The 22,907-nt window shown below is 42.8% G+C and overlaps 1 protein-coding gene across 19 annotated transcripts in view; it reads left to right on the forward strand.

Moving 5' to 3' along the window:
- The window catches only part of TENM3 (teneurin transmembrane protein 3), a 1,226,612-nt gene that overhangs the window by 449,311 nt on the left and 754,394 nt on the right, over nt 1–22,907 (forward strand). Inside the window, exon 5 of one of the 19 annotated variants that reach the window (XM_074951194.1) lies at nt 9,338–9,454. The exons of the other annotated variants lie outside the window; for them this stretch is intronic. The gene's annotated coding sequence lies outside the window, so the exon portion shown is untranslated. The remainder of the gene's footprint in view (nt 1–9,337; nt 9,455–22,907) is intronic. 19 annotated transcript variants of the gene reach the window in all.

Genomic DNA, 22,907 nt, shown 5'->3' on the forward strand with positions numbered 1-22,907 from the left:
TCCCTTGATCCTGTAACCACTGGGGTTTGAGTCAGTCTCCAGTATAATTAGAGCAGCCTAACATATGCTTGCCTAGCTATGGTCCCAGGAATTACAGCATTCAGGAATACAGGAATTAAGAGTACTAGAACACCCTGGCAACAATCCCTTTCATCCAGAAAAGGCTGATATGCTGTCATCCAGGAGAGGTGTGTTTTATTCTAATATGCCAGCTCTGTGCTATTAAGTTTTCTAAGGGTATTTCTGAGGAATGCAGCCTTAGACATTAGTTACAATTTAGTGAATTCATTGAGGTTGCATGAGTTTAACTGGCAGAATTTGTCTTAGGTTTTTCTTGTTTTGAAATAATATTTCTTAATATTTAATATTTTTATTCTTCTTTATCCACTGGTTATCTGTTAGATTTGGAGGTGGGGGGGTGTCTCCGAAACATCTGTCTTTACAATTCATAGTATATTGTTCTGCCTCTGCTACACTTACGTTATATGCTTATATTACATATAAAGTAACATGGCTTTTTCTCTTTCCCTTGTTAAGTTTACTTTATCTGAAAAATTAATGAAGGTTTAATATAAAGTAGCTTTGAATTAGTTGAAGTAGTTATTGAAACAGACTAAATTAAAAATATGATTTCCTTGTATTCTTGAGATATTTTTCTCTTACCATCCCATCTGGAGATGTTTGAGACTCCTATAGAGGTTTTCTTGTTACTATCAGGCTATAAAATAAATTAAGGCCAGTCCACTTTTTACTTTTATTTCATTTAGTAAAGTGGCAAAATCCAGGTCCTGAGGTATAGACTTCCCTCAATGCATAAATCTCATTCCCATTAATGGAAGTTAGGGGTGGCAAGAAACAGTTTTCTTGTTAGGGGAAATTAGCCCAAGTGGAAATTAGCCGAAGATTTTGTCAAATATTTAGGGCCTGATCATTCTGTCCCACAGAAAAGATAGATGAAGAAAAAATTACAAATCAACCACAGGGAGTGGCACGATTGTGCCCTTGTGCTTTAAAAGCAATGGGAAAGGCCATTTTACAAGAAAAGCTCTATGGGGATTCCATCACGGGAGATTACACCTAATCGTCCTGTTGATGGGGCTCAGAACCTATCTTGCACCATAAGCACAGGACTCCTGACTGTTATTTTGTTTAAGAAGAGAAATTGATGATGGAGTCTGGTATCTTTGATGCAATCCTGTTTGTTTGCAAAGAATGCAAAGTCTTGTTTCCCTAAACACAGCAGGAATTAAACAGAAGGTGACTGTTTATTTGTTCACAGCTCCAAACTTTTCTTGGCTAGCACTTAGCCCAAAAGTTATCTCTCTTTAGTTTTTTTTTTTTCAGAGCCATGCTACCAGTGCCTTTGTGGCTTGTTTGGTGCTTCCTTCCTGACTTATCTCTAAGCTTCTCTGGTATTACTGCCTCTCTTTCAGAGACTTGCAAATCTTCAGAAAACCAGTACTGGGTTCTAATGGTACTGTGGTGCCTGGCCCATACTTAGCACGGGCCCTGTCTGCTGCTCTGCCTCGAGGCCCCACCTGCTGCTTGTTCCTCTCCACCCCATCCCCATGCAAGTGGTAGGCGGGGCCTCAGGGGAAAGAGGCTGAGCGGGGGTGGGCCCACGGTCTGGGTGCCAGGGCCCACAAAGGATTATTCCAGCCCTGCACAAAACAATACCCAGTGAAACCTCTCTGCCCACATCTGCCTTGCAAGTGTCTTTGTTTTGGGGAGTGGCAGGTGCCTGTGTTTTGGGTGCAGGCTGCTGTGGTTTCAGTTATTTGATTCCATAAAGAAAATTATGTTACATGTATTCCAAATGAAGGTAAGCTGTTACACCTACCAATTTCAGCAACATTTAACCCACCCATAATAGTACTCATGCATAGATATTTTCAAAGCCTTGAAGGAAGGGGGGGAAATGCCACTTCAGTGCCACTCTCCTCCCATGGAGGGGTCATTCCAATAATTAACTTTTTCTTTTCATGCTATCCAGCTGAAGAGATTATAGGGTCCTTGGGGGTAAATGACTCTTTCCCTCAAGAAAATCTATGGGGAGAAGGAAACTCTGAAAACTTTGCAGTGTTGTCACTGCACTTTCCTCTAAGGGAAAAAAGGTTAGTATCCTCGTGAAGGGAGCAGAGGTTTCCAAGGATTCACATCGAAATTGCGTGTTCATTTCATAATCCTAGAATTTTAAATTTTATGACAAAGAATATAACTGGGAACTAATAAGATTCAGGCCAAACCTAAACCAAATGTTACAGCTTTTGTAATGCTTCCCTTCCCTGCCATCCCCATTATGTCTAATACAGATTATAATCTCTTCAAGGCAGGGATGTTGTCTTTCATTATGACATTAAAGTACCATTCACCTTTGTAATGCTTTGATCATAATAACTCTGTGAATCTTGGGTCATACCTGTAAAGCCCGCCCTCCACACTGCTTTCTATTTCTGCCTATGCCCTGGTAGAACCGTTCCCTTGGGGCCAGTAACTCATCCTGCTGTTCTAAAACATTCCTTGTACCCCAGGGTGTATAGGTATATTTGCTCCCATGCAGATTTTCACCCACGAAAGCCACTGGATTTAAATGTGAATATGCTACCTACTGCTGTCCCCGTGTAAGTCTGGTGTGGTTTGTGTTCTCTCCCCTTATGGCCTTGATAACTGCCTCCCATCCCCCCAGTTTCAGAGCCCCCAGCCACATGAAGGAACTTTGACAGGTTTGGGAAGCAGAAAGGAGAATGCACCAGACTATCATTATCCTACTATTATGGAAGTTAAGAGCTTTTCTTCTCCTTTTAAATTTCCTTTGCTCCACTCATGTTATGGAATCCAACCGTTAATCATTGTCTTAAAATTCTTGGCTCATTTCCGTTAGAATTACTTACTCTGTAGAAAAGTTAATCTCATACAAATAGTAATACTTACTTAATGTGCCTACACTTCCTAAAACACTGTGTGGAATATGTGTCAGAACAAAGACTTATTTACAACCGTTTAGAGATTTATTTTGATCATGCATCAATATCACAGAGGGTGAAGTTCCCAAATGATTCTGTCATTCAACAGAAACTCTTTCTCATGTGATTAATTCCAGGATGGACCCATTTAACCATATACTTTATGGTGGTCAATTTGTGACTTCTGTGATGATGAAAATGACTTACAGTTTTATCTAGATGGCTTTCCTGTGGTTTATTCCTTGCCCTGGTTACTCTGTGTTACAAAAAGAAACAAAGAGGGTCCATTTTTTGAAGAGGCCCTTTTTTTTTCTGTCTTGACTGATCAGAATTTGCTTTTTATTGTGCTAGGCTATCTGCTTTGTAACCTGTGCTCTAGAAAGATTCCTGGATTCTCCTGGGTACTTCATTTTTAAAAACTAGAGTAGTGTTATTTTTACAGTCTGATACCATTCTGTTTCTCTGGTCTGTTGATAAATATATACAAGCAAGCAGAAAGTCAGACATTTGGGACAGGGAATTACTGAATGTGAATACTGAAATTAAAGTACATGAATAAATGACTTTAAAATGTTCTTTTACAGCAGATTGGTGCCTGTTAAAAAGTTTACATACTTCTTTCTTCCTAAACTTCTCAGAAATGTCCATTTCAGACTTACTGGTGTTCTACTCTGTTAACCTTCTGTGTCTGAATTAGATTACTATCTGAACTGTCAAATGACTCTGTTAGGATTAAGGTCTTGGCAACTGCATGGGTAAACGGGACAGTCTATTTTATCTGATAGATTCAGTTGATGCCACCCAAAGGAGGAAAAGGAGTAGATCCAAACAGACCTTCCATCTCTGGATATCTAGCAATAATTTCCACTTTCCCAACCCTCTCTCTCTCTCAAGCTTCTAAAGAAATCACAATTCTATCTGCCTTCCTATGCCTGCATTATTAAAAAAAATATGAGCCACTAAGCTTGATATATATAGAGAGATAGATATAGCCACACATCCACACTTTTAAGATGCATTCAGAATTTTATTTTGTGGTTGTGGTTTAGAAAATAATTTGATTTATCTGCATATGAAAATAAAAAGATATATTTTATTTTGAGTGGTCCAGAATCTCTTAGCTAAGTTTAAAAATGTAATGGACTTTAGACTATTTCTCCTGAGTTGTCAATCATATATGAATTAAAGATATTTTAAAAGGTGTGAAAAATCACATGAAATATAAAAATCATCAAGGCTTGTGAGAAAAGACTGAGATAAGAAAATGCTTATGGAACTCCATTAAAATTATTATGGGCAGATAATAGAGTTGACAATAGTATGAAAGGAAAACTGAAGACTCAGAATTGTAAAAATAGGAAGTGGCAAGCATATGTAAAAAATATACCTTCTAGGCATCCAGAGGACAAATTTGCATTTCCTTATATCAACTTATTACACATCATGACATGTCAGAAACTAGAGGTTAGTCAATTGTTGCTAGTGATCAGTTAGCATCGTTGTCTGAAATTATTTGATAAATGGTTTATGTGAACACATTCAGTCTAGAGATTGCTCATAAACTGTTTGAACTATTAAAAACGGTAAACGTTATGATGGTGGTTCACCATAACTATTGCTGTGATACTCATTGCTGAATTTTTTATTTTATTTTTTGTGTTGTCTGATTTGCCACTGAGGTGAAATCCTGGTTTCATTGAAGTTAATAGTAAAGCTCCCATTGTTGCTGCTCCATTATTGATGATTCTGAAGCCCACAAAGAAATTATAGATGGCCACATATTCACTGTATATACCTACCTCTTATTTTTATTCAGTTGTACTGTACTAGGGTCTAGAGCAGTAGTCTCTGAACTGTGGAATGTGCCCCCCCAGGGAGTGTGGAGGAATATTCAGGGGGCACACAATGGGGCCTTGGCTAGCTGCCACAGGGAACAGGGAGGGAGCACCCCCAAGCTCCATCCCACTCCCAGCCCCAGCCACAGTTCTACTCCGCCCCCAGACCAGCTCAGCCGCAGATCCTCCCCCATCCCCAGTTCAGCCCCCAGGTCCACCTTCAACCCAAGCTCCACTGCTGAGCCAACTGTGCCGTAATGGGGGGGTGGAAAGCAGGCAGATTCCATTACTAGTAAGTTGCGGGGGTGCGACAGGAAAAGTTTGGGCACCACTGGTCTAGAGGCACCAATCAAAAATCTAGATACCACTGTTATGAGGGATGTATTAGTATGCAGTAAAAAGACATCAAAACCAAAGAGGTCAAAGTCTAGGTTCTGGCACAATGTGCATGAGAGAAACCAGGAGATGGGAAGGTTGGGGTAACATTGTTGTGAGCAAGTTGTCATACAATAATCAGTGGTCATTATGGGTTCCTTTACACTTGCGATGGGAGCTGTTTCCCACCTTGCATGCGTCTGTGCTAGCTCTGTTAGAGCCAGCATCTAAAAACAGCAGTGTGTCTGCATAAGCAATGGCTCGGGCTAGCTATGCGTGTATGTACTCAGGGCTCAGGTGGGATTGTACTTCAGGCAGCTAGCCCAATTGGCTGCCCGTGCCACCATGGGCACACTGCTATTTTTAGGCACTACCTCAAATAGAACTAGTATTGGTATGTCTACACAAGCTGGTTGCAGCTCCCAGTTCACATGTAAACATGCCCTTTGTGTCTAACCCTTTGGGTCTGGTAATGTTTTGAAGGCATTGTGGCAGAGGTGATGCTGAAGAAAGAATCTGAAGGAGGATAAAGTAATGACTGTGGATTTTTGCGATGGTCTAAGAAGGTGTGGAGTTATCTGAGAAAGAAACAGATACCTGGATGGTGGAGGCAGGTTACTAGGCAATTCCCAACACATTCCTTCCTCATAAACATTCCTATGTACTTTTTATTATTTATTTATTTATGTATTGATTTTGTATTCATTGTGCATAATTGTGTCACTCATAGATCAGAGCCCCTTTGTGCTAGGCACTGTGCACATACATAACAAAGGGACAGTCCCTGCCCCAAAGAACTTGCAATCTCAGTGTAAAGCAATAGATTTCAAAGCCAGAAGGGACCATTATGATCATCTAGTCTGACCTCCTATACAACACAAGCCATAGCACTTCCTCAAAACAATTCCTTCTGAACTAGAGCATATCTTTAAAATATTTTTTTAAATCTTCATTTAAAAATTACCAGTGCTGGAGAATCTACCATGACCCTTGGCAAATTGTTCCAATATTTATTACCCTCATAGCTAAATATTTATGTCTTATTTCCAGTCTGAATTTGTGTACTGGAAGTTTCAACTTCCAGCCCTTGGATCTTCTCATACCTTTGTTTGCCAGACTGAAGAGCCCATTATCAAATATATGTTTCCCATGTAGGTACTTACAGATTGGGATCACATCCCCCGCCCCTAACTTTCTCTGTGTTAAGCTAAATAGATGAGCTCAAGGAGCTTAATCACTATATGGCATGTTTTCTAATCCTTTCCATGGCTCTTCTCTGAATCCTCTCCAATTTATCAACATCCTTCCTTAATTGTGGACAGCAGAACTGGACATAGTGTTATATCAGTGAATGACCTCTCTACTCTTAGTCGAGATTTCCCTGTTGATACATCCAAGGATCGCATTAGCTCTTTTGGCCACAGTGTTGCACTGGGAACTCATATTCAGCTGATCATCTACCACAGGGGTGGGCAAACTTTTTGGCCTGAGGGCCACAATGGGGTTCCAAAACTGTATGGAGGGCCAGGTAGGGAAGGCTGTAGTTCCCCAAACAGCCTGGCCCCTGCCCCCTATTCACCCTCTCCCACTTCCCGCCCCCTGACTGCCTCCCTCAGAACCCCCAACCCATCCAACCCCCCCTGCTTCCTGTCCCCTAACTGCTCCGACCCCTATCCACACCCCCGCCCCCTGACAGCCCCCTGAGACTCCTACGCCTATCCAACTGCTCCCTGTACCCTGACTGCCCCCCCGGGGCTCCCTGGTCCTTATCCAAACTCCCCGCCCTCTTACCATGCTGCTCAGAGCAGCAGGACTGGCAGCCGCGCCGTCCGGCTGGAGCCAGCCACGCCGCCGTTCAGCCCAGCAGGAGCTCACAGCTGAGGCTGCGGGGGAGGGGGGAAAGCAGTGGAGGGGCCGGGGGCTAGCCTTCCCGGCTGGGAGCTCAAAGGCCAGGCAGCACTGTCCCGTGGTGCTGATGTGGCCCGCGGGCCGTAGTTTGCCCACCTCTGATCTACCATGACCTCAAAATCCTTTTTTAGAGTCACTTCTTTTTGGAATAGTGTCCCCAATCTTTTAAGTGTGGTCTACATTCTTTGTTCCGAGTTGTATCATTTTACAGTTGGTTGTATTAAAAGAAATATTGTTTGCTTGTTTCCAGCTTTCCATACAGTCCAGATCACTCAGTCTTGGGAACCTGTTCTCTTCATTATTTACCACTCTTCCAATTTGTGTCATCTGCAAGCTTTATCTGCGATAATCTTATGTTTTCTTCCAGGTCATTAATAAAAATGTAACATATCATAGGGCCAAGAACTAATCCCTGTGGAACACCATTAGAAAAACACCCTCTCAATAATGATTCCCTGTTAACGTTTTGAAACCTATCAATTAGTCAGTTTTTAATCCATTTAATGTGTGCCACATTCATTTTGTATTCTTTTTTTTAAGCAAAATATTGCGTAGTACCAAGTCAGATGCCTTCCAGAAATCTAAGTATATTACATCAACACTATTACCTTTATCACTCAGACTTGTAATCTCATCAAAAAATATATCAAATTAATTTAACATCAGTCTATTCTCCATAAACCTTTGTTGATTAGCATTTATTATATTACCCTCCTTTAATTCTTTATTAATGAGTCCCATATCAGCTGCTCCATTATCTTGATTGGGATTGATGTCAGGCTGACAGGCCTATAATTACTGGATTCATCCTATTTACCCTTTTTTAATATTGACATAACATTAGCTTTCTTCCAGTCTTCTGGTACTTCCCTGGTGTTCCAAGACTTATTGAAAATAATTATAGACAACAAGTGAATACAAGAGACAGATATGGGTTACATAAGGAATTATAGGGGGAAAATAAAGAAAAAAATGAGTCATAATGTACAAAATGTTGATCACGTGACATTCATTAAAAGAAAATAACTTTTTTTCCCCTCAAATGTCAGTGCTATAGAACAACTGTTAATATTTGGAGACTTTATGCACCACTGATTATGTTTTTCTCAGATCCGAAATCAGTTTGTTGAGGATGTAGAGGCAGCAGCTAGAATGACATTTCCAAAAGTTGTGGAAACTCAAACTTCAGCACCAATACCCTGTACAATGACACACACCAGTACTTCTGTAATATGCACTGATAGTGGTTGACTTGTAATGGGTGAATATATAATGAGCAGGGCTGGTGCAACCACTAGGCAAACTAGGCAGCCGCCTAGAGTGCCAAGTGGTTGGGGGTGGCCAAAAGCATGCTCCGGGGAGGAGGTGGAGCGGAGGTGAGCTGGGGCAGGGGGGTGCAGGGAGGCTGCCTGCAGCAAGTAACTGGGGGTGGGGAGGCATGCAAGGGAACTGCTCCCACCCCAGCTCACCTCTGCTCCGCCTCCTCCCCGAGCATGCTGCCATCGCTCCACTTCTCCCGCCTCCTAATCAGCTGTTTGGCGCCGCAAGCCTGGAAGGGAAAGAAGCAGAGTGGGGTGGCACGCTCAAGGGAGGAAGCGGAGCAGAGGTGAGCTGGGGTAGGGAGCTGCTGCACAGCTCCCGGGGCCAGGGGGGCAGCGGGGAGCTGCCACACAGCTCCCGGGCCCGGGAGGGAGGCGGGGAGCTGTCGCTTTCTTCCAGTCTTCCAGGCTGGGGGGGGGGCACGCAAGGTGGAAGTTTCGCCTAGGGCGTGAAACATCCTTGCAGCGGCCCTGATAATGAGTTCATTATAATATATAATGGATGCACTCTTCCATTAGCATTAAGATTTGTACAGTTTCTTAAACAGTATGGCCAGAAGAGGGGAATGATTGTCCCCGTATATAGTCTAAAGCATTTGTCAGCTATACCCAAACATGCTTAAATACAATGGAGTCAATGCGACACCTAATTTGCTCAGTAGAAAAGATGCAGAAGTAAAAAAAGATATGCTTGTGGGAATCAAAAAGTTCTTTTTAAATTTCTGTATTTCCACTGATGTTGCAAAAATTTCATATAATATATTCAGTTAAACTGCATAGTGCTATTAATCAAAGACTTTCCCAAGCTGTGGGGCCCAAACCCCACTCATTCACTCTCTTGGTGTGGCCTGAAATTTTTGTCCACTTTATTTACATTCTTGAAGTAAGGAAATACAAATCACTGCATGGGATTTCCTTTTCAATCTGCTTATTCCAGCTCCAGCTAAAGGCTCTCTCATGCATCCGGTGGGACTTCAGGGATTAAGAAGGGCTTCCTAAGGTAGCTGGCAGAAACCAAGAAGATTCTCTCTCCACTGCCCTCAAGACTTCCCCTGTAAGTTCCCAGCCAGCATGGAGAAGGGTTAGGAGGCAGAGTTCAGAAGCCAGTGACCTCAAGGCTTGACATCGGGGAACTGAAAGGGGGCTGGGGGGGACAGGATTCAAGGAGGAACAAACTAGGGCTTCAGGGCCTCCATTTGAACTCCCTTGAGACCTTTTCTTGCCATTTTGCCCACCCCCAGGCTGAATCCCTTTGAACTTCTCTTCCCTCTTGGAGTCCCATACCTCTAAGGAAGGGGAGCTTTTACAGGTCTCTCTCCAATTTCAATTTTGGTCAATCTTTCCACAAACTGATAGTTATGTATACAGAAACAAGCTCATCCATTTCACTGAAAGTTCTCAAGATAAGGATATTAATCTTGAATATTTTAGTATTTGATTAATAATTGATATTGGAGCTGTGCAGAGAGCAGCAATTCCATTTTGCAAAGGATTTTGAGATTTCAAAACTTGATTAATAGATTCATAGCTGTTAAGACCAGAAGGGACTATTAGATCACCTAGCCTGACCTCCTGTATATCACAGGTGATTACATTTCATCCAGTTTCCCCTTTGCATTGAGCCCAATAACTTGTTTGGCTAAAGTATCTCTTCCAGTCTTGATCTGAAGACCTCAAGAAATGAAGAATCCACCACTTCCCTTGGTAGTTTGTTCCAGTGATTAATCCCCCTTACTGTTAAATATTTGTGCCTAATTTCTAATTTGAATTTGCTAGCCACAGCTTCCTGCTGTTGGTTCTTATTATGCCTTTCTCCGCTGGACAAAAGAGCTCTTTAGTACTTGCTATTTTCTCCCTGTGAAAGTACTTAAATATAATGTAATGAAGTCACCTCTTAATCTTTTTGGTAAAATAAACAGATTGAGTTCTTTAAGTCTCTTACTGTAAGGCACTTTCTTCAGCCCTCAAATAATTTATGCAGCTCTTTTCTGCACCCTCTCCAGTTATTCAGTATCCTTTTTAAAATGTGGATACCAGAACTGGATGCAGAATTATATAGTATCACCAGTGCTGACTACACAGGGCCGGTTCTAGGCACCAGCAAACAAGCAGGTGCTTGGGGTGGCACATTTGTAGGGGCGGCATTCTGGCGCTGGCCATGCTGCCCCTAGAAATGTGCCCCAGCTCACCTCCTGTTTCCACGAAACACCTGTTTCGTGCGGCAAGCCTGGGAGGGAGGGAGGAGAAGCTGAGCGGCGGCACGCTCAAGGGAGGCAGCGGTGGTGGAGCGGAGGAGAGCTGGGGTGGAGAGTGGTTCCTCTACCCCCCCCCCCCGTTACTTCCTGCACTCCCCCCACCCTCGCTCACCTCCGCTCCGCCTGCTCCCCTGAACGCACTGCCTCTCCCTCGCTTGAGAGGGGGGGGAAGAAGCAGAGTGGCAGCTTGTGCAGGGGAGCAGGCAGAGCGGAGGTGAGCTAGGGTGTGGGGTTGCGGGGGGGGAGGGAGCCACAGGAAGCAATGGGGGGGAAGTGCAGCGCTCCCAGGGGAGGAGGCGGGGATGGGGATTTGGGGAAGGGGTTGGGAAAGGGTGGAGTTGGGGCGGAGCCGGGGGCGGGGTGGGGCATGAAAAAAAAGTGGGGGCGGCCAAAAAATTTTTTGCTTGGGGTGGCAAAAATCCTAGAGCCGGCCCTGTGACTACAGATGTAAAATCATCTCCATACTCCTGTTCGCTGCTCCCCTGTTTATTCATCAAGGATTCCATTAGCCCTTTTTACCACAGCATCGCATTGTACTACTACAGCACCTTTTGTTTTAATGGGCACAGCTTACCAAGCAATACAGATTGCACTATATGACTGCCTTGGCCTCATGATTATTTACACTCCACCAGTCTTTTTGCCATCTGTAAATTGTATTAGCAGTGCCAGTGATATTTATTTCCAGATCATTAATGAAAATGTTGAATAGCATCAGACCTAGTACCAATCTCTGTGGAGCCTCACAAGAAACAGCCCCATTTGATGATGATTCCCCATTCACAACTATTTTGAGATCTCTCAGTTAACCAGCTCTTAATCCGTTTAACATGCGTATTGATATTGTATAGGGCTAATTTTTAAGCAGAATGCCATGCAGTACTAACTCAAATGTCTTACAGAAGTCTAGGTATATTACATCTACACCCAGTTTCCTTTATTAACCAAACTTTTAATCTCATCATATGATGAAATCAGGTTTGTTTGACAAGGCCTATTTTACATAAAACCATATTGATTATACTAACATTAGCTATATTCCTATCTTTTAATTTTTTATCAATTGAATACAGTATAAGCTTTTCCATTATTTTGCCCAGGATTGATGTCAGGCTAACTGGCCTATAGTTACTCTGAGCTTTCTGATTTAAAAATGTTTATTCCTTGTAGATGTTGTCTGCATACATCCTCCTCAGTTACTAATAGACTGGAAAGTACTTTATCATACTTATATGATGAGTACATTTTTTTCCTACTTTCCATATATAGAAAAGCAATAGCTTATTGAACACTTCTACCTTTGCTGCATCATCATTAACAATATAACTATCTCCATCTCATAATGGGCCTATAGCATTGCCAGAATTTCTTTTGTTCTTAATATACATAAAAAGCATACACATCCGCACTGTCTATGACACTTCCCAAGTATTTTACAACTGCCACCTGCTTGAAGTCCCATCTGGATGAGTTAATACTGAACTGGCTGTTATCTGGAGCTGAGGCCTTTTTCACAGTAATGGCCGAAGACTTAGTTTTATCCAGATTAGTAACCAGAGCAATGTGTGCTGCTTCTTACCTGACCAGATGGGCCGTCAGCTGCAGCAATTCACCGAACTGAACTAACAAGAAAGTGTCCTCCACAGAATAGTGTTCATCTCAACACCATCAGCAGCTGCTGCCTCCAAGCTTAGCGATTAATCAATCAGTGCTGATATTGAACAGTGATGATGACAGAATGCAGCCTTATAGAACTCTGTGGAGATAGGAAAACATGATGTCTATCTGCCATTGACTCAAACACAGCTTTCTGTTGTTTTATAGTTATAGAACTCTTCTATCAATGACACTGTCTTCCCAGGGGTGCTGAGTCACCTCATCACAAACTTGCTTGATGCCATAAATCAAAAGCCTCATGGAAGTCTATAAAAACTTCCTTACATGGCTTATTAAATTTAGTAATCTTCTCAAAAAGCTGTCTGAAGGTAAAGATCTGGTCAACAGTGGAATTAACCAGGTCTAATGACATACTGGGTATCCCAGCATTTGCCTCAAAATGCATTACTTATTTGAGACACTAACGTGGAAGTGAAGACTTTTCCAACAGCTTAATACCTCTATGGCTGGTACACTCAGCCTTATTGCCTTTTTTGAACAAAGGCAGAATAACTCCCTTCTTCCGAATGGTATGCACCAGCCTATGCAGCCATGGTACACACACACATGTAGAAGCAGCCGCTATCCTGTTTCGGGCCCTTCAGCAGCCTCTGTGGTGAAGTTGTGAAATCAAGCTTGCTACAAAGCTGTGGATCTATAGAAACACGGTTATATACCAACTCAGTTCTATGGCAGTAAAATATGGGCACTAAAGAAGTCTGAAGAGCACTAGATTGATGGTTTTGATTCTCATAGTTTTCTCAGCTGCTCCATAGTATGTGACAGGACAAGATCAGAAATTAAGGTATGAAAAGCTGAAACCAGCAACTGCTTCCATCAGCACTGTGGACATAGTATTAGGATGGAAAACCAGTTAATTCCAAAGCATGTTTACCAAGGAATGCTGCTACAGAGCCAGTGATCTCGTGGTCGCCAAAAGCTTTGGTGGTTCAATAAGATTGCCAGTGATTGACAGAAAATGAATATCCAACCAGACTACTTCATGGATCTAGCTAGAGATCAGTCTGGGTGGCATTCACTTGTCAAGGATGCTATGTGCCTTTGGGATTTGCCATGAAGATGATAATAGTTTAAAAAAACATCCTTGTTGTTACTTTCCTTAGCCCTGCCCGCCATTTTTTTTGTCTTTAAAGTTTCTCATACCAATTTTCTACACTTCATAACTTCTATTGATTACTATATATTTCCCCTCTTTTCTATTTGTTATATATTGCTTTTTATTTCTGCCTTCACTCTACCACTGAACCAGGATGGACTTCTAGCCCATCTTGATTGTGGAATCTTGGATTTTTGACTATCTAATAAACTTTTCTTAAAGAATTCATGATTTTTTTCATTCACATTTTCTGTATGAATTTTGTTCCCAATCAATTTTGCCCTAGGGTGACCAGACATCCCAATTTTTAGGTCTTTGTCTCGCATCCCGATCGGGACACCATTTGTCCTGATATTGCGGCTTTGGCTGCTCCAGCGTTGTTTGGTTGTTTGTTTTTGCTTCATCAACTCGGACGCTTTTTTTTTTTTTGCTTTGGCCCAGGTGTCCCAATATTTTCTTCGTTTCATCTGGTCACCCTATTTTGCTCATAATTTTCCTCAGTTTTGGGAAATTATCCCCTTTGAAGCAGCATATGCACGTGGGGGCGGGGGGTGTATGTGTGTGTGTGCACGTGCACATGAGTATAATATGAGGAGGTGGGGAGGAGACAGGTGGATGAGAACTTGTTGGGACTGTCCTCTGTTTGCCCATATTGAATGTAATCAGATCATGATCATTGGTGCATAGAATGCTGCCAACTTGCAGTCCAGTGATTAATTCATCTTGATCCATCAAAATGATGTCCAAAAAGTTACCTCATGTTGGGTGCAATACCTGTTGTGTTAGAAAATTATCATGCATAATTTTTAGATATTCTAATGATGTTTTACTACTGCCTGCAAGAGTCCCAGCATAAGTTTCCCAAAAAGAAGTTGCCCATAAGAATTTCTGTTTCCACAAAACACAGATGGGTGCTTAAGGTGTTATGTATCCTTTTCGCTGGTTTAATGTTGTGGTCTGTAACAGACCCCCACAAGTACCACCTTCTGGGCTTTTTTGGTTAGCACGCTAATCTGTAAGCATTCAAGAGCCTGTGCTTCTGTTATCAATAATTGTTAAATAAACTATGGTGCCTGTGATGAACATTGCACACACACACACACCTCTTTTACACATTCTGTGCTTCCTGAGCAGGTTGTAATGAGTGATTTTTAACATTTCAATCATGCAAATTCCCTCACCAGGTTTGAGTAATGGGAAATGACTGCCTAGGAAGGAGTACTGTGGAAAGGGAGCAGGGGTCATAATGGATCATAAGCTGAATATGAGTCAACAGTGCAACACTGTTGCAAAAAAAGCTAACATAATTCTGGGATGTATTAATGGGAGTGTTGTAAGCAAGACACGAGAAGTTATTCTTCTGCTCTACTCCATGCTGATTAGACCTCAGCTGGAGTATTGTGTCTAGTTCTGGACACCACATTTCAGGAAAGATGTGGACAACTTGGAGAAAGTCCACAGAAGAGCAACAAAAATGATTAAAGGTCAAGAAAACATGACCTATGAGGGAAGATTGAAAAAATTGAGTGTGTTTAGTCTGGAAAAGAAAGACTGAGAGGGGACATGATAACAGTTTTCAAGTACATAAAAGGCTGTTACAAGGAGGAGGGGAAAAAATTGTTGTTCTTATCCTCTGAGGATAGGACAAGAAGCAATGGGCTTAAATTGCACCAAGGGCGGTTCTGGTTTGACATTAGGGAAAACTTCCTAACTGACAGGGTGGTTAAGCACTGGAATAAATTGCCTAGGGGAGGTTGTGGAATCTCTTTCATTGGAGGTTATAAGAGCAGGTTAGACAAACACCTGTCAGGAATGGGCTAGATAATAGTTAGTCCTGCCATGAGTGCAGCTGACTGGACTAGGTGACCTCTCGAGGTCCCTATGATTCTATGATAATTCCAATTATACCAAATTTCTTCTTCTCAATGGGAATTTCCTGATCCTTTTGCTTATTAACCTGACTCTTAGCATTGCTATATAAGCAACTGAAAATTTTTTTACCTTCACATTTTTTGCCATATCAGTTCAATTTATTCATGAACTCAGTTTTTACCACATTTGCCTACTTAGCACTCTCCCTTTCATTGTCAGTTTAATGCTCTCTTGGCTGCTCCAGGTCATCTCCAATGGAGAAGACTAGCCCTCTTATAAGTCAGAAGCAGACCAACCCATTTGTACAGCCCTCTCTCCCACTGGAATGTGGCTCAACACTTCACAAAACTAAAACATTCAGTTTCACACCAGTCATGCAGACAACTCTTTATTCCAGTATTTTCTGCCTTCTCCTTTCCCTCATTCACGGGACTGGAAGGTTCTCCAGGATTATCATGTGGACTTTCTTCTTCTTCCTTCCAAGGTCCCTGAAATCTTCTATAATATGTGTAGTTCCACATGATACTGAGTGACTGGCTCCAATGTATATTATCACCTGTGGAGATTGGCCAGATGACTTCATAATCCTGTTCAGTCTTATGGTTGCTCTGGGGAGACAACACACTAACTGTTGTCATTGTGTCCCTTGCTGAATTCTCTGTCCGCTTTTCTTAATATGGAGTTGCCAATAATGATTGTTTGCCTTCTTTAGATGGCTGACAAGCATCTCTTGGTTTAACTACTTGTTACATACTGCAAGGACTCCCACAGGTTGTCTCCTGTAACTTTCTGTTCCATTCCTCTGGAGACAAGTTCCTTTGTATTTGACTTGCTGAGTGCCTGTGTCATGGGTGTCTACCCCACCCAAGTGGTAAAAGGGTGAATGTGGGCCCTGAAGTCAGTTAACCCCCTGATTGCATCTGGAGGATGGGCCCAGCTTAACTAAAGATGAAGCCCCAGTTGGGGAAGGAGCTGGGTAATGACTATAAAGAAGGGAAACACAGATTACAAAGAGGCAGCAGGGAGAGAGGGAGGAACTCTACAGGACTAGAGAGTAGAAAGGCCAAGGGGAAAGCCCAGGGTTACAGTTGGCTCTAGAATCCTCCCCTAAGTAGAGAAGTCTGGCAGGAGAGTCATGGAGCATTCTACTGGGGGTGGAGCAGGCACCAATGGTAAGGAACCCTGATATGAGAGCAGGATCTCAACCTCCAGGGAGAGAGCCCTTGGAGGCATTCAGTGGAAGAACAGAGCAAGGGGAATTTAAGAGGTATGAAGGGACAGAAGTTGGTTTAAGTTTATACTTTTGGTTTGGGGTGCATTAGGGGATTCCATGGGAAGTCTCAGCCTTGAAAAAAGGGTAAATGTAAAGAGGCTCTGCGAGATGCTTGCTCACAGTCTGCAGTAAAAAATCCAGGAAGGCAGCAGTAAGGAGTCTGAGGGAGTAGACCTTGGCTGCTGGTTAAAGGGTCCCAGAAGTGTACTCCCGAGGAAATTCTTCCCCTAAAAATTCTGCACACAATATTTTAAAATTCTGGAAATTTTATTTGTCAATAATAAATGTGGAGGCTCCAGCATGGCAGTGGGGAGCACAGGCTGCACGGAGGTAGGAGATCACCCTGCAGACTCCTCCCTCCCAGTGACACAGACTCAACAGTGACACAGCGCAAGAGCCAGTCCTGCCCCTCTGTGCCAGGCGCATCAGGTGTGGACAGGCAGGCTCAGTCTCACATGATCCAAGTGTGGAGGAGCTTAGTGTGGGGTATCCAGGCGTGGGTTGAGAGGGTTCTGTGTGGGACAATCTGGGTGTGGGTGGCTCAATGGGGAGTCTGGGTGCCGGGGGGGATGTTGATAAACAGGAGCTCATTGGGGGGTGTTCCAGGAGCAGGGGCAATGGGACTCTGCAGGGGAGTCCAGTCAAAGGTGATTGGGGCCCAGTGGGGGGTCTGTGTTCTGGGGGAATGGGGCTCAGTGGGGTGGGAGGGTCTGGGTGCGGGGGGCTTGTCAGGGTGGGGAGTGCAGAGTTTTCTGTAGCCAGGAAAGATTTCTGGGGGTGGGTCTGACCCAGCTGTAGCCGCTCCTTGCAGGGGAGAGAAAGTCCCATCCTCCCCCACCCCCAGCCCAGCCGGGACTAGCAGCTAAACCTAAGAGAGGGTAGGTGTCAACAGCCAGGGCATCCCAAGCCCCGCCCCCTCTCCCTCCCATGGTGATTTACCTCTCCATTGGCTGCTCCAGGCGCCCGAAACAAGGTGCACGCACTGCTGGGGAGGGGTGTGTGACTGCTCTTGCAGCTTCCCTTTGCTTCCCCATCAGAAAGTGGTGCAGAATTCCCACAGGAGTAGAATTGGAACCCAGTACATTTGAAGGGCAGGGTTTCCCCTACTAACCACTGGGGAAGATGGCATGAAGCCCCCGATGTAAGATGATAAGGACAATTCAGCATATAGAGAAGAGTGTAAAAATGTTAGAATGTTATTCGTTGGACTTTCTGTTACCCTGGAGGGGGTGAGATTAAAACATGACCTGGCCAGAGTGTTGAGTGGTGAGTAGAGGCAGACCACCACAGGGCCAGAATGATCATTGGCAGGTAGAACTTAAAGAGGAGAGCCTGCTATATCACACCCAGCCACAAAGGGGCTTTCCAGCAATGAGTCTATCCTTCTACAACCTGATAAAGATTTGGTGCTTCAAGCTGGGATGAATGCTTCCTGGATCTCTTTCCCCTCTTTGTCACAAATCCCCAGTGTGCTTCTTTGGTTTCTGCTTTTTCCAATTCTCTTATCACTGAACCTTCCCCTTGTGGTGTCCATGGCAACCATTTTTTAATGTGATTGTTCAAGAAGTCATCGCAACCATGTCCATTCTCCAGGGTGGCCAGCAGCTTGCACTTGATGCATCAGAAACCTCTTTTGTCTTCTGGCAGAAAAGAAAACAACACATCCAAAGCAGGGCACAACAGTTGTTCCCTCATTGTCCATATCTAGTACCTAGTGTAGAGCCATATCTAAAAGACAGAGCATCACAATCCCATTCTAAACTTCCTCCAAAACTCCTTTATTTGCTCTTCCTGTTTGCCTAGCTCAGGAGTTCATTTGGCAACTGTCTAATATATTAAGCCTTGCTGGTTAGCGTCACTCTTTTACTAACTGGAGGAGACTTACTACACAGAGACTTCAAACACTGGGTCTGTTCAGAGGCCCAAAGATTGCAAGCCACATGGCCCTTGCTAAGATGCAAAGAAAGAGACATGTCTCAGATGGCTTGTTCATGGGCCCAATGATTCTGAACAAAACCCAAATATTTCTAAATTCTCTGCAAATGAAAATTTAATAAAAAATCATTTCAGATCACTCTGTTTCGGACAATGTCAAAATGTCCCAAAACTTTTTTTCATTTTTCTCCAGAAATAATTTTGGTGAAATCAACATGATTTTACAAAGTGTTTTGATTTCTACATAACTGTGTTTTCCAATGGCAAATGATTTGGTTGAAATTTTTCTGACCACTTCTATTTGATAGATATAGATATTATCATTCGATCAGAGAAAGAGAGCTTTTGAGCTTATTATCTTTGATAGAAATGCGGAAAGATAGTAAAAAGTTTGAGAACTGGTTTACAGTAAGGGCTGAGTTTGATTTTCATTCAATTTTTAAACATGTTTCTATCCTTTTTTCTTTTGGCTTTACGCAGTGTGAAAACATTTGCAAATTTTACAGAATAAGACAGTATTAAATTACAAAATCTTCTCCCCCCATTCTGTCTATCTGATCTATTAATAGCCTCTGCCACTCACACCCTCTTTAAAAGAAATATAGTCCAGTGGGTGGACAGTGTTAGAGGAAAACCACATTTTATTGTCTTGTAATGGGCATTTTAATCCATTTACAAATTTAGTTACAAAGCCCATTAATATCTTACAGTAGCTTATTCCACAGTAGTCACAACTCTTACTTTGAACAGGACAAGCCTTTAACATAGAAAAGTAATTAGAGATGTGATCTTTAGAACTGCTGTTTTTACTTAACCCATTTGTATAGTTTTTCTTTTAGGATTGAATCACACTGTATTTCTAAATTGGGACCTTTCTCTCTCTTCAGTTACATAAGTAATGCTTTCTTGGTTTTCATGAATACTAACCTTATCTAATAGCAGCTGTGTAAATACTCCATTTCAAGTGTATTAAGAAATTTAGTGTAGGTTATTCATGCCTTTATTCTGAGGAGATTAACAAACTTGGGAAATTCTCTGTTCTATAGTGACATAATTGCAATGTCTAGGAGAAAAAATTCAGAACAGCAGCAGCTTAATGATGTTTTCATGCATCATAAGTATCAAGTTACTAACCAGACTTTATAATCCAGCAAGTTGGAAAGGGCAGAACATGGGTGAGAACTCTATCCTTGTAGTTAGCACAAAAATGAGTGTGTTTGGCTGACTCTACTGTGGCATTATGTCCACTAGTATGCTCTTTTATGTATATTTACATGCATGCATTTCTCCTCTAACATAGGGGGGGAAATCAGGATATCTTGGAACCATATCTTGTGTGGTCTCATCAGATCTCAGAAGTAAGCAATGTTGGACTGCATCACTATTTGTATGGGTCAGGAAGCGTTGCTGTTTCAGAGCAGGTGACTTTCCATTCAGTCCTCGAAGTCAGTATTCAACAGTGCACTAGGTTGGTACCGGGGGATAGTGTTGCCCTCTGAGTGAGACATTAAGTATAAGTCCTGACCAAACACCGATGTTTTAAAAAATTCCATGACACTTTTTGCAACAGACACGTCCTCATATCCTGGACAATTCCAACTGGGGTAATTATATTCAGCTTGTGGCACCTTAGAGACTAACCAATTTATTTGAGCATAAGCTTTCGTGAGCTACAGCTCACTTCATCGGATGCATACTGTGGAAAGTGTAGAAGATCTTTTTGTACACACAAAGCATGAAAAAATACCTCCCCCCACCCCACTCTCCTGCTGGTAATAGCTTATCTAAAGTGATCACGCTCCTTACAATGTGTATGATAATCAAGTTGGGCCATTTCCAGCACAAATCCAGGTTTTCTCTCTCCCCCCCGGACCCCCCCACACAAACCCACTCTCCTGTTGGTAATAGCTTATCTAAAGTGACCACTCTCCTTACAATGTGTATGATAATCAAGGTGGGCCATTTCCAGCACAAATCCAGGGCTTAACAATAACGTCTGGGGGGGGTGGGTAGGAAAAAACAAGGGGAAATAGGTTACCTTGCATAATGACTTAGCCACTCCCAGTCTCTATTCAAGCCCAAGTTAATTGTATCCAATTTGCAAATGAATTCCAATTCAGCAGTCTCTCGCTGGAGTCTGGATTTGAAGTTTTTTTGTTGTAATATTGCAACTTTCATGTCTGTAATTGCGTGACCAGAGAGATTGAAGTGTTCTCCGACTGGTTTATGAATGTTATAATTCTTGATATCTGATTTGTGTCCATTTATTCTTTTACGTAGAGACTGTCCAGTTTGACCAAAGTACATGGCAGAGGGGCATTGCTGGCACATGATGGCATATATCACATTGGTGGATGCGCAGGTGAACGAGCCTCTGATAGTGTGGCTGATGTTATTAGGCCCTGTGATGGTGTCCCCTGAATAGATATGTGGGCACAGTTGGCAACGGGCTTTGTTGCAAGGATAGGTTCCTGGGTTAGTGGTTCTGTTGTGTGGTATGTGGTTGCTGGTGAGTATTTGCTTCAGGTTGGGGGGCTGCCTGTAGGCAAGGACTGGCCTGTCTCCCAAGATTTGTGAGAGTGTTGGGTCATCCTTCAGGATAGGTTGTAGATCCTTAATAATGCGTTGGAGGGGTTTTAGTTGGGGGCCGAAGGTGACGGCTAGTGGCGTTCTGTTATTTTCTTTGTTAGGCCTGTCCTGTAGTAGGTGACTTCTGGGAACTCTTCTGGCTCTATCAATAAGTTTCTTCACTTCCGCAGGTGGGTATTGTAGTTGTAAGAATGCTTGATAGAGATCTTGTGGGTGTTTGTCTCTGTCTGAGGGGTTGGAGCAAATGCGGTTGTATCGCAGAGCTTGGCTGTAGACAATGGATCGTGTGGTGTGGTCAGGGTGAAAGCTGGAGGCATGTAGGTAGGAATAGCGGTCAGTAGGTTTCTGGTATAGGGTGGTGTTTATGTGACCATCGCTTATTAGCATTGTAGTGTCCAGGAAGTGGATCTCTTGTGTGGACTGGTCCAGGCTGAGTTTGATGGTGGGATGGAAATTGTTGAAATCATGGTGGAATTCCTCAAGGGCTTCTCTTCCATGGGTCCAGATGATAAAGATGTCATCAATATAGCGCAAGTAGAGTAGGGGCATTAGGGGACGAGAGCTGAGGAAGCGTTGTTCTAAGTCAGCCATAAAAATGTTGGCATACTATGGGGCCATGCGGGTACCCATAGCAGTGCCGCTGATTTGAAGGTATACATTGTCCCCAAATGTAAAATAGTTATGGGTAAGGACAAAGTCACAAAGTTCAGCCACCAGGTTAGCCGTGACATTATCGGGGATAGTGTTCTTGACGGCTTGTAGTCCATCTTTGTGTGGAATGTTGGTGTAGAGGGCTTCTACATCCATAGTGGCCAGGATGGTGTTATCAGGAAGATCACCGATGGATTGTAGTCTCCTCAGGAAGTCAGTGGTGTCTCGAAGGTAGCTGGGAGTGCTGGTAGCGTAGGACCTGAGGAGGGAGTCTCCATAGCCAGACAATCCTGCTGTCAGGGTGCCAATGCCTGAGATGATAGGGCGCCCAGGATTTCCAGGTTTATGGATCTTGGGTAGTAGATAGAATATCCCAGGTCGGGGTTCCAGGGGTGTGTCTGTGCGGATTTGATCAGACGTTCTTGTTAAACCCTGGATTTGTGCTGGAAATGGCCCACCTTGATTATCATACACATTGTAAGGAAAGTGGTCACTTTAGATAAGCTATTACCAACAGGAGAGTGGGTTTGGGGCGGGGACAGGGGGGGAGAGAAAACCTGGATTTGTGCTGGAAATGGCCCAACTTAATTATCATACACATTGTAAGGAGCGTGATCACTTTAGATAAGCTATTACCAGCAGGAGAGTGGGGTGGGGGGAGGTATTTTTTCATGCTTTGTGCGTATAAAAAGATCTTCTACACTTTCCACAGTATGCATCCGATGAAGTGAGCTGTAGCTCACGAAAGCTTATGCTCAAATAAATTGGTTAGTCTCTAAGGTGCCACAAGTACTCCTTTTCTTTTTGCGAATACAGACTAACACGGCTGTTACTCTGAAACCTATATTCAGCTTACTTGTATCTTCTTTTAGTTTCAGTTGTATACAATAGTCTTCTTTTCCTGTCTTGTAATGTTAGGTAGTGTTGTTTGGTCCTGAGGTAGCTGCTTTTATGTGATGGATGAAATGATTGGTTTATTTTATGTATACATAAAATCAGTTATTAAGGTCTATAAAGCACTTTGGGATGAAAGGATATGTTGTATGTGTATGAACATTAGAAATGTTGTATTCACTAAAATGATTAAATTGCTAGTAACAGGAATATCAGAAATTAAGCATATTTTGTTTTCCTTTAGGTGAGTGTCTCAACAACAAAA

This window comes from Natator depressus, chromosome 4 (assembly GCF_965152275.1).
Source record: "Natator depressus isolate rNatDep1 chromosome 4, rNatDep2.hap1, whole genome shotgun sequence".
Taxonomy (NCBI): domain Eukaryota; kingdom Metazoa; phylum Chordata; order Testudines; family Cheloniidae; genus Natator; species Natator depressus.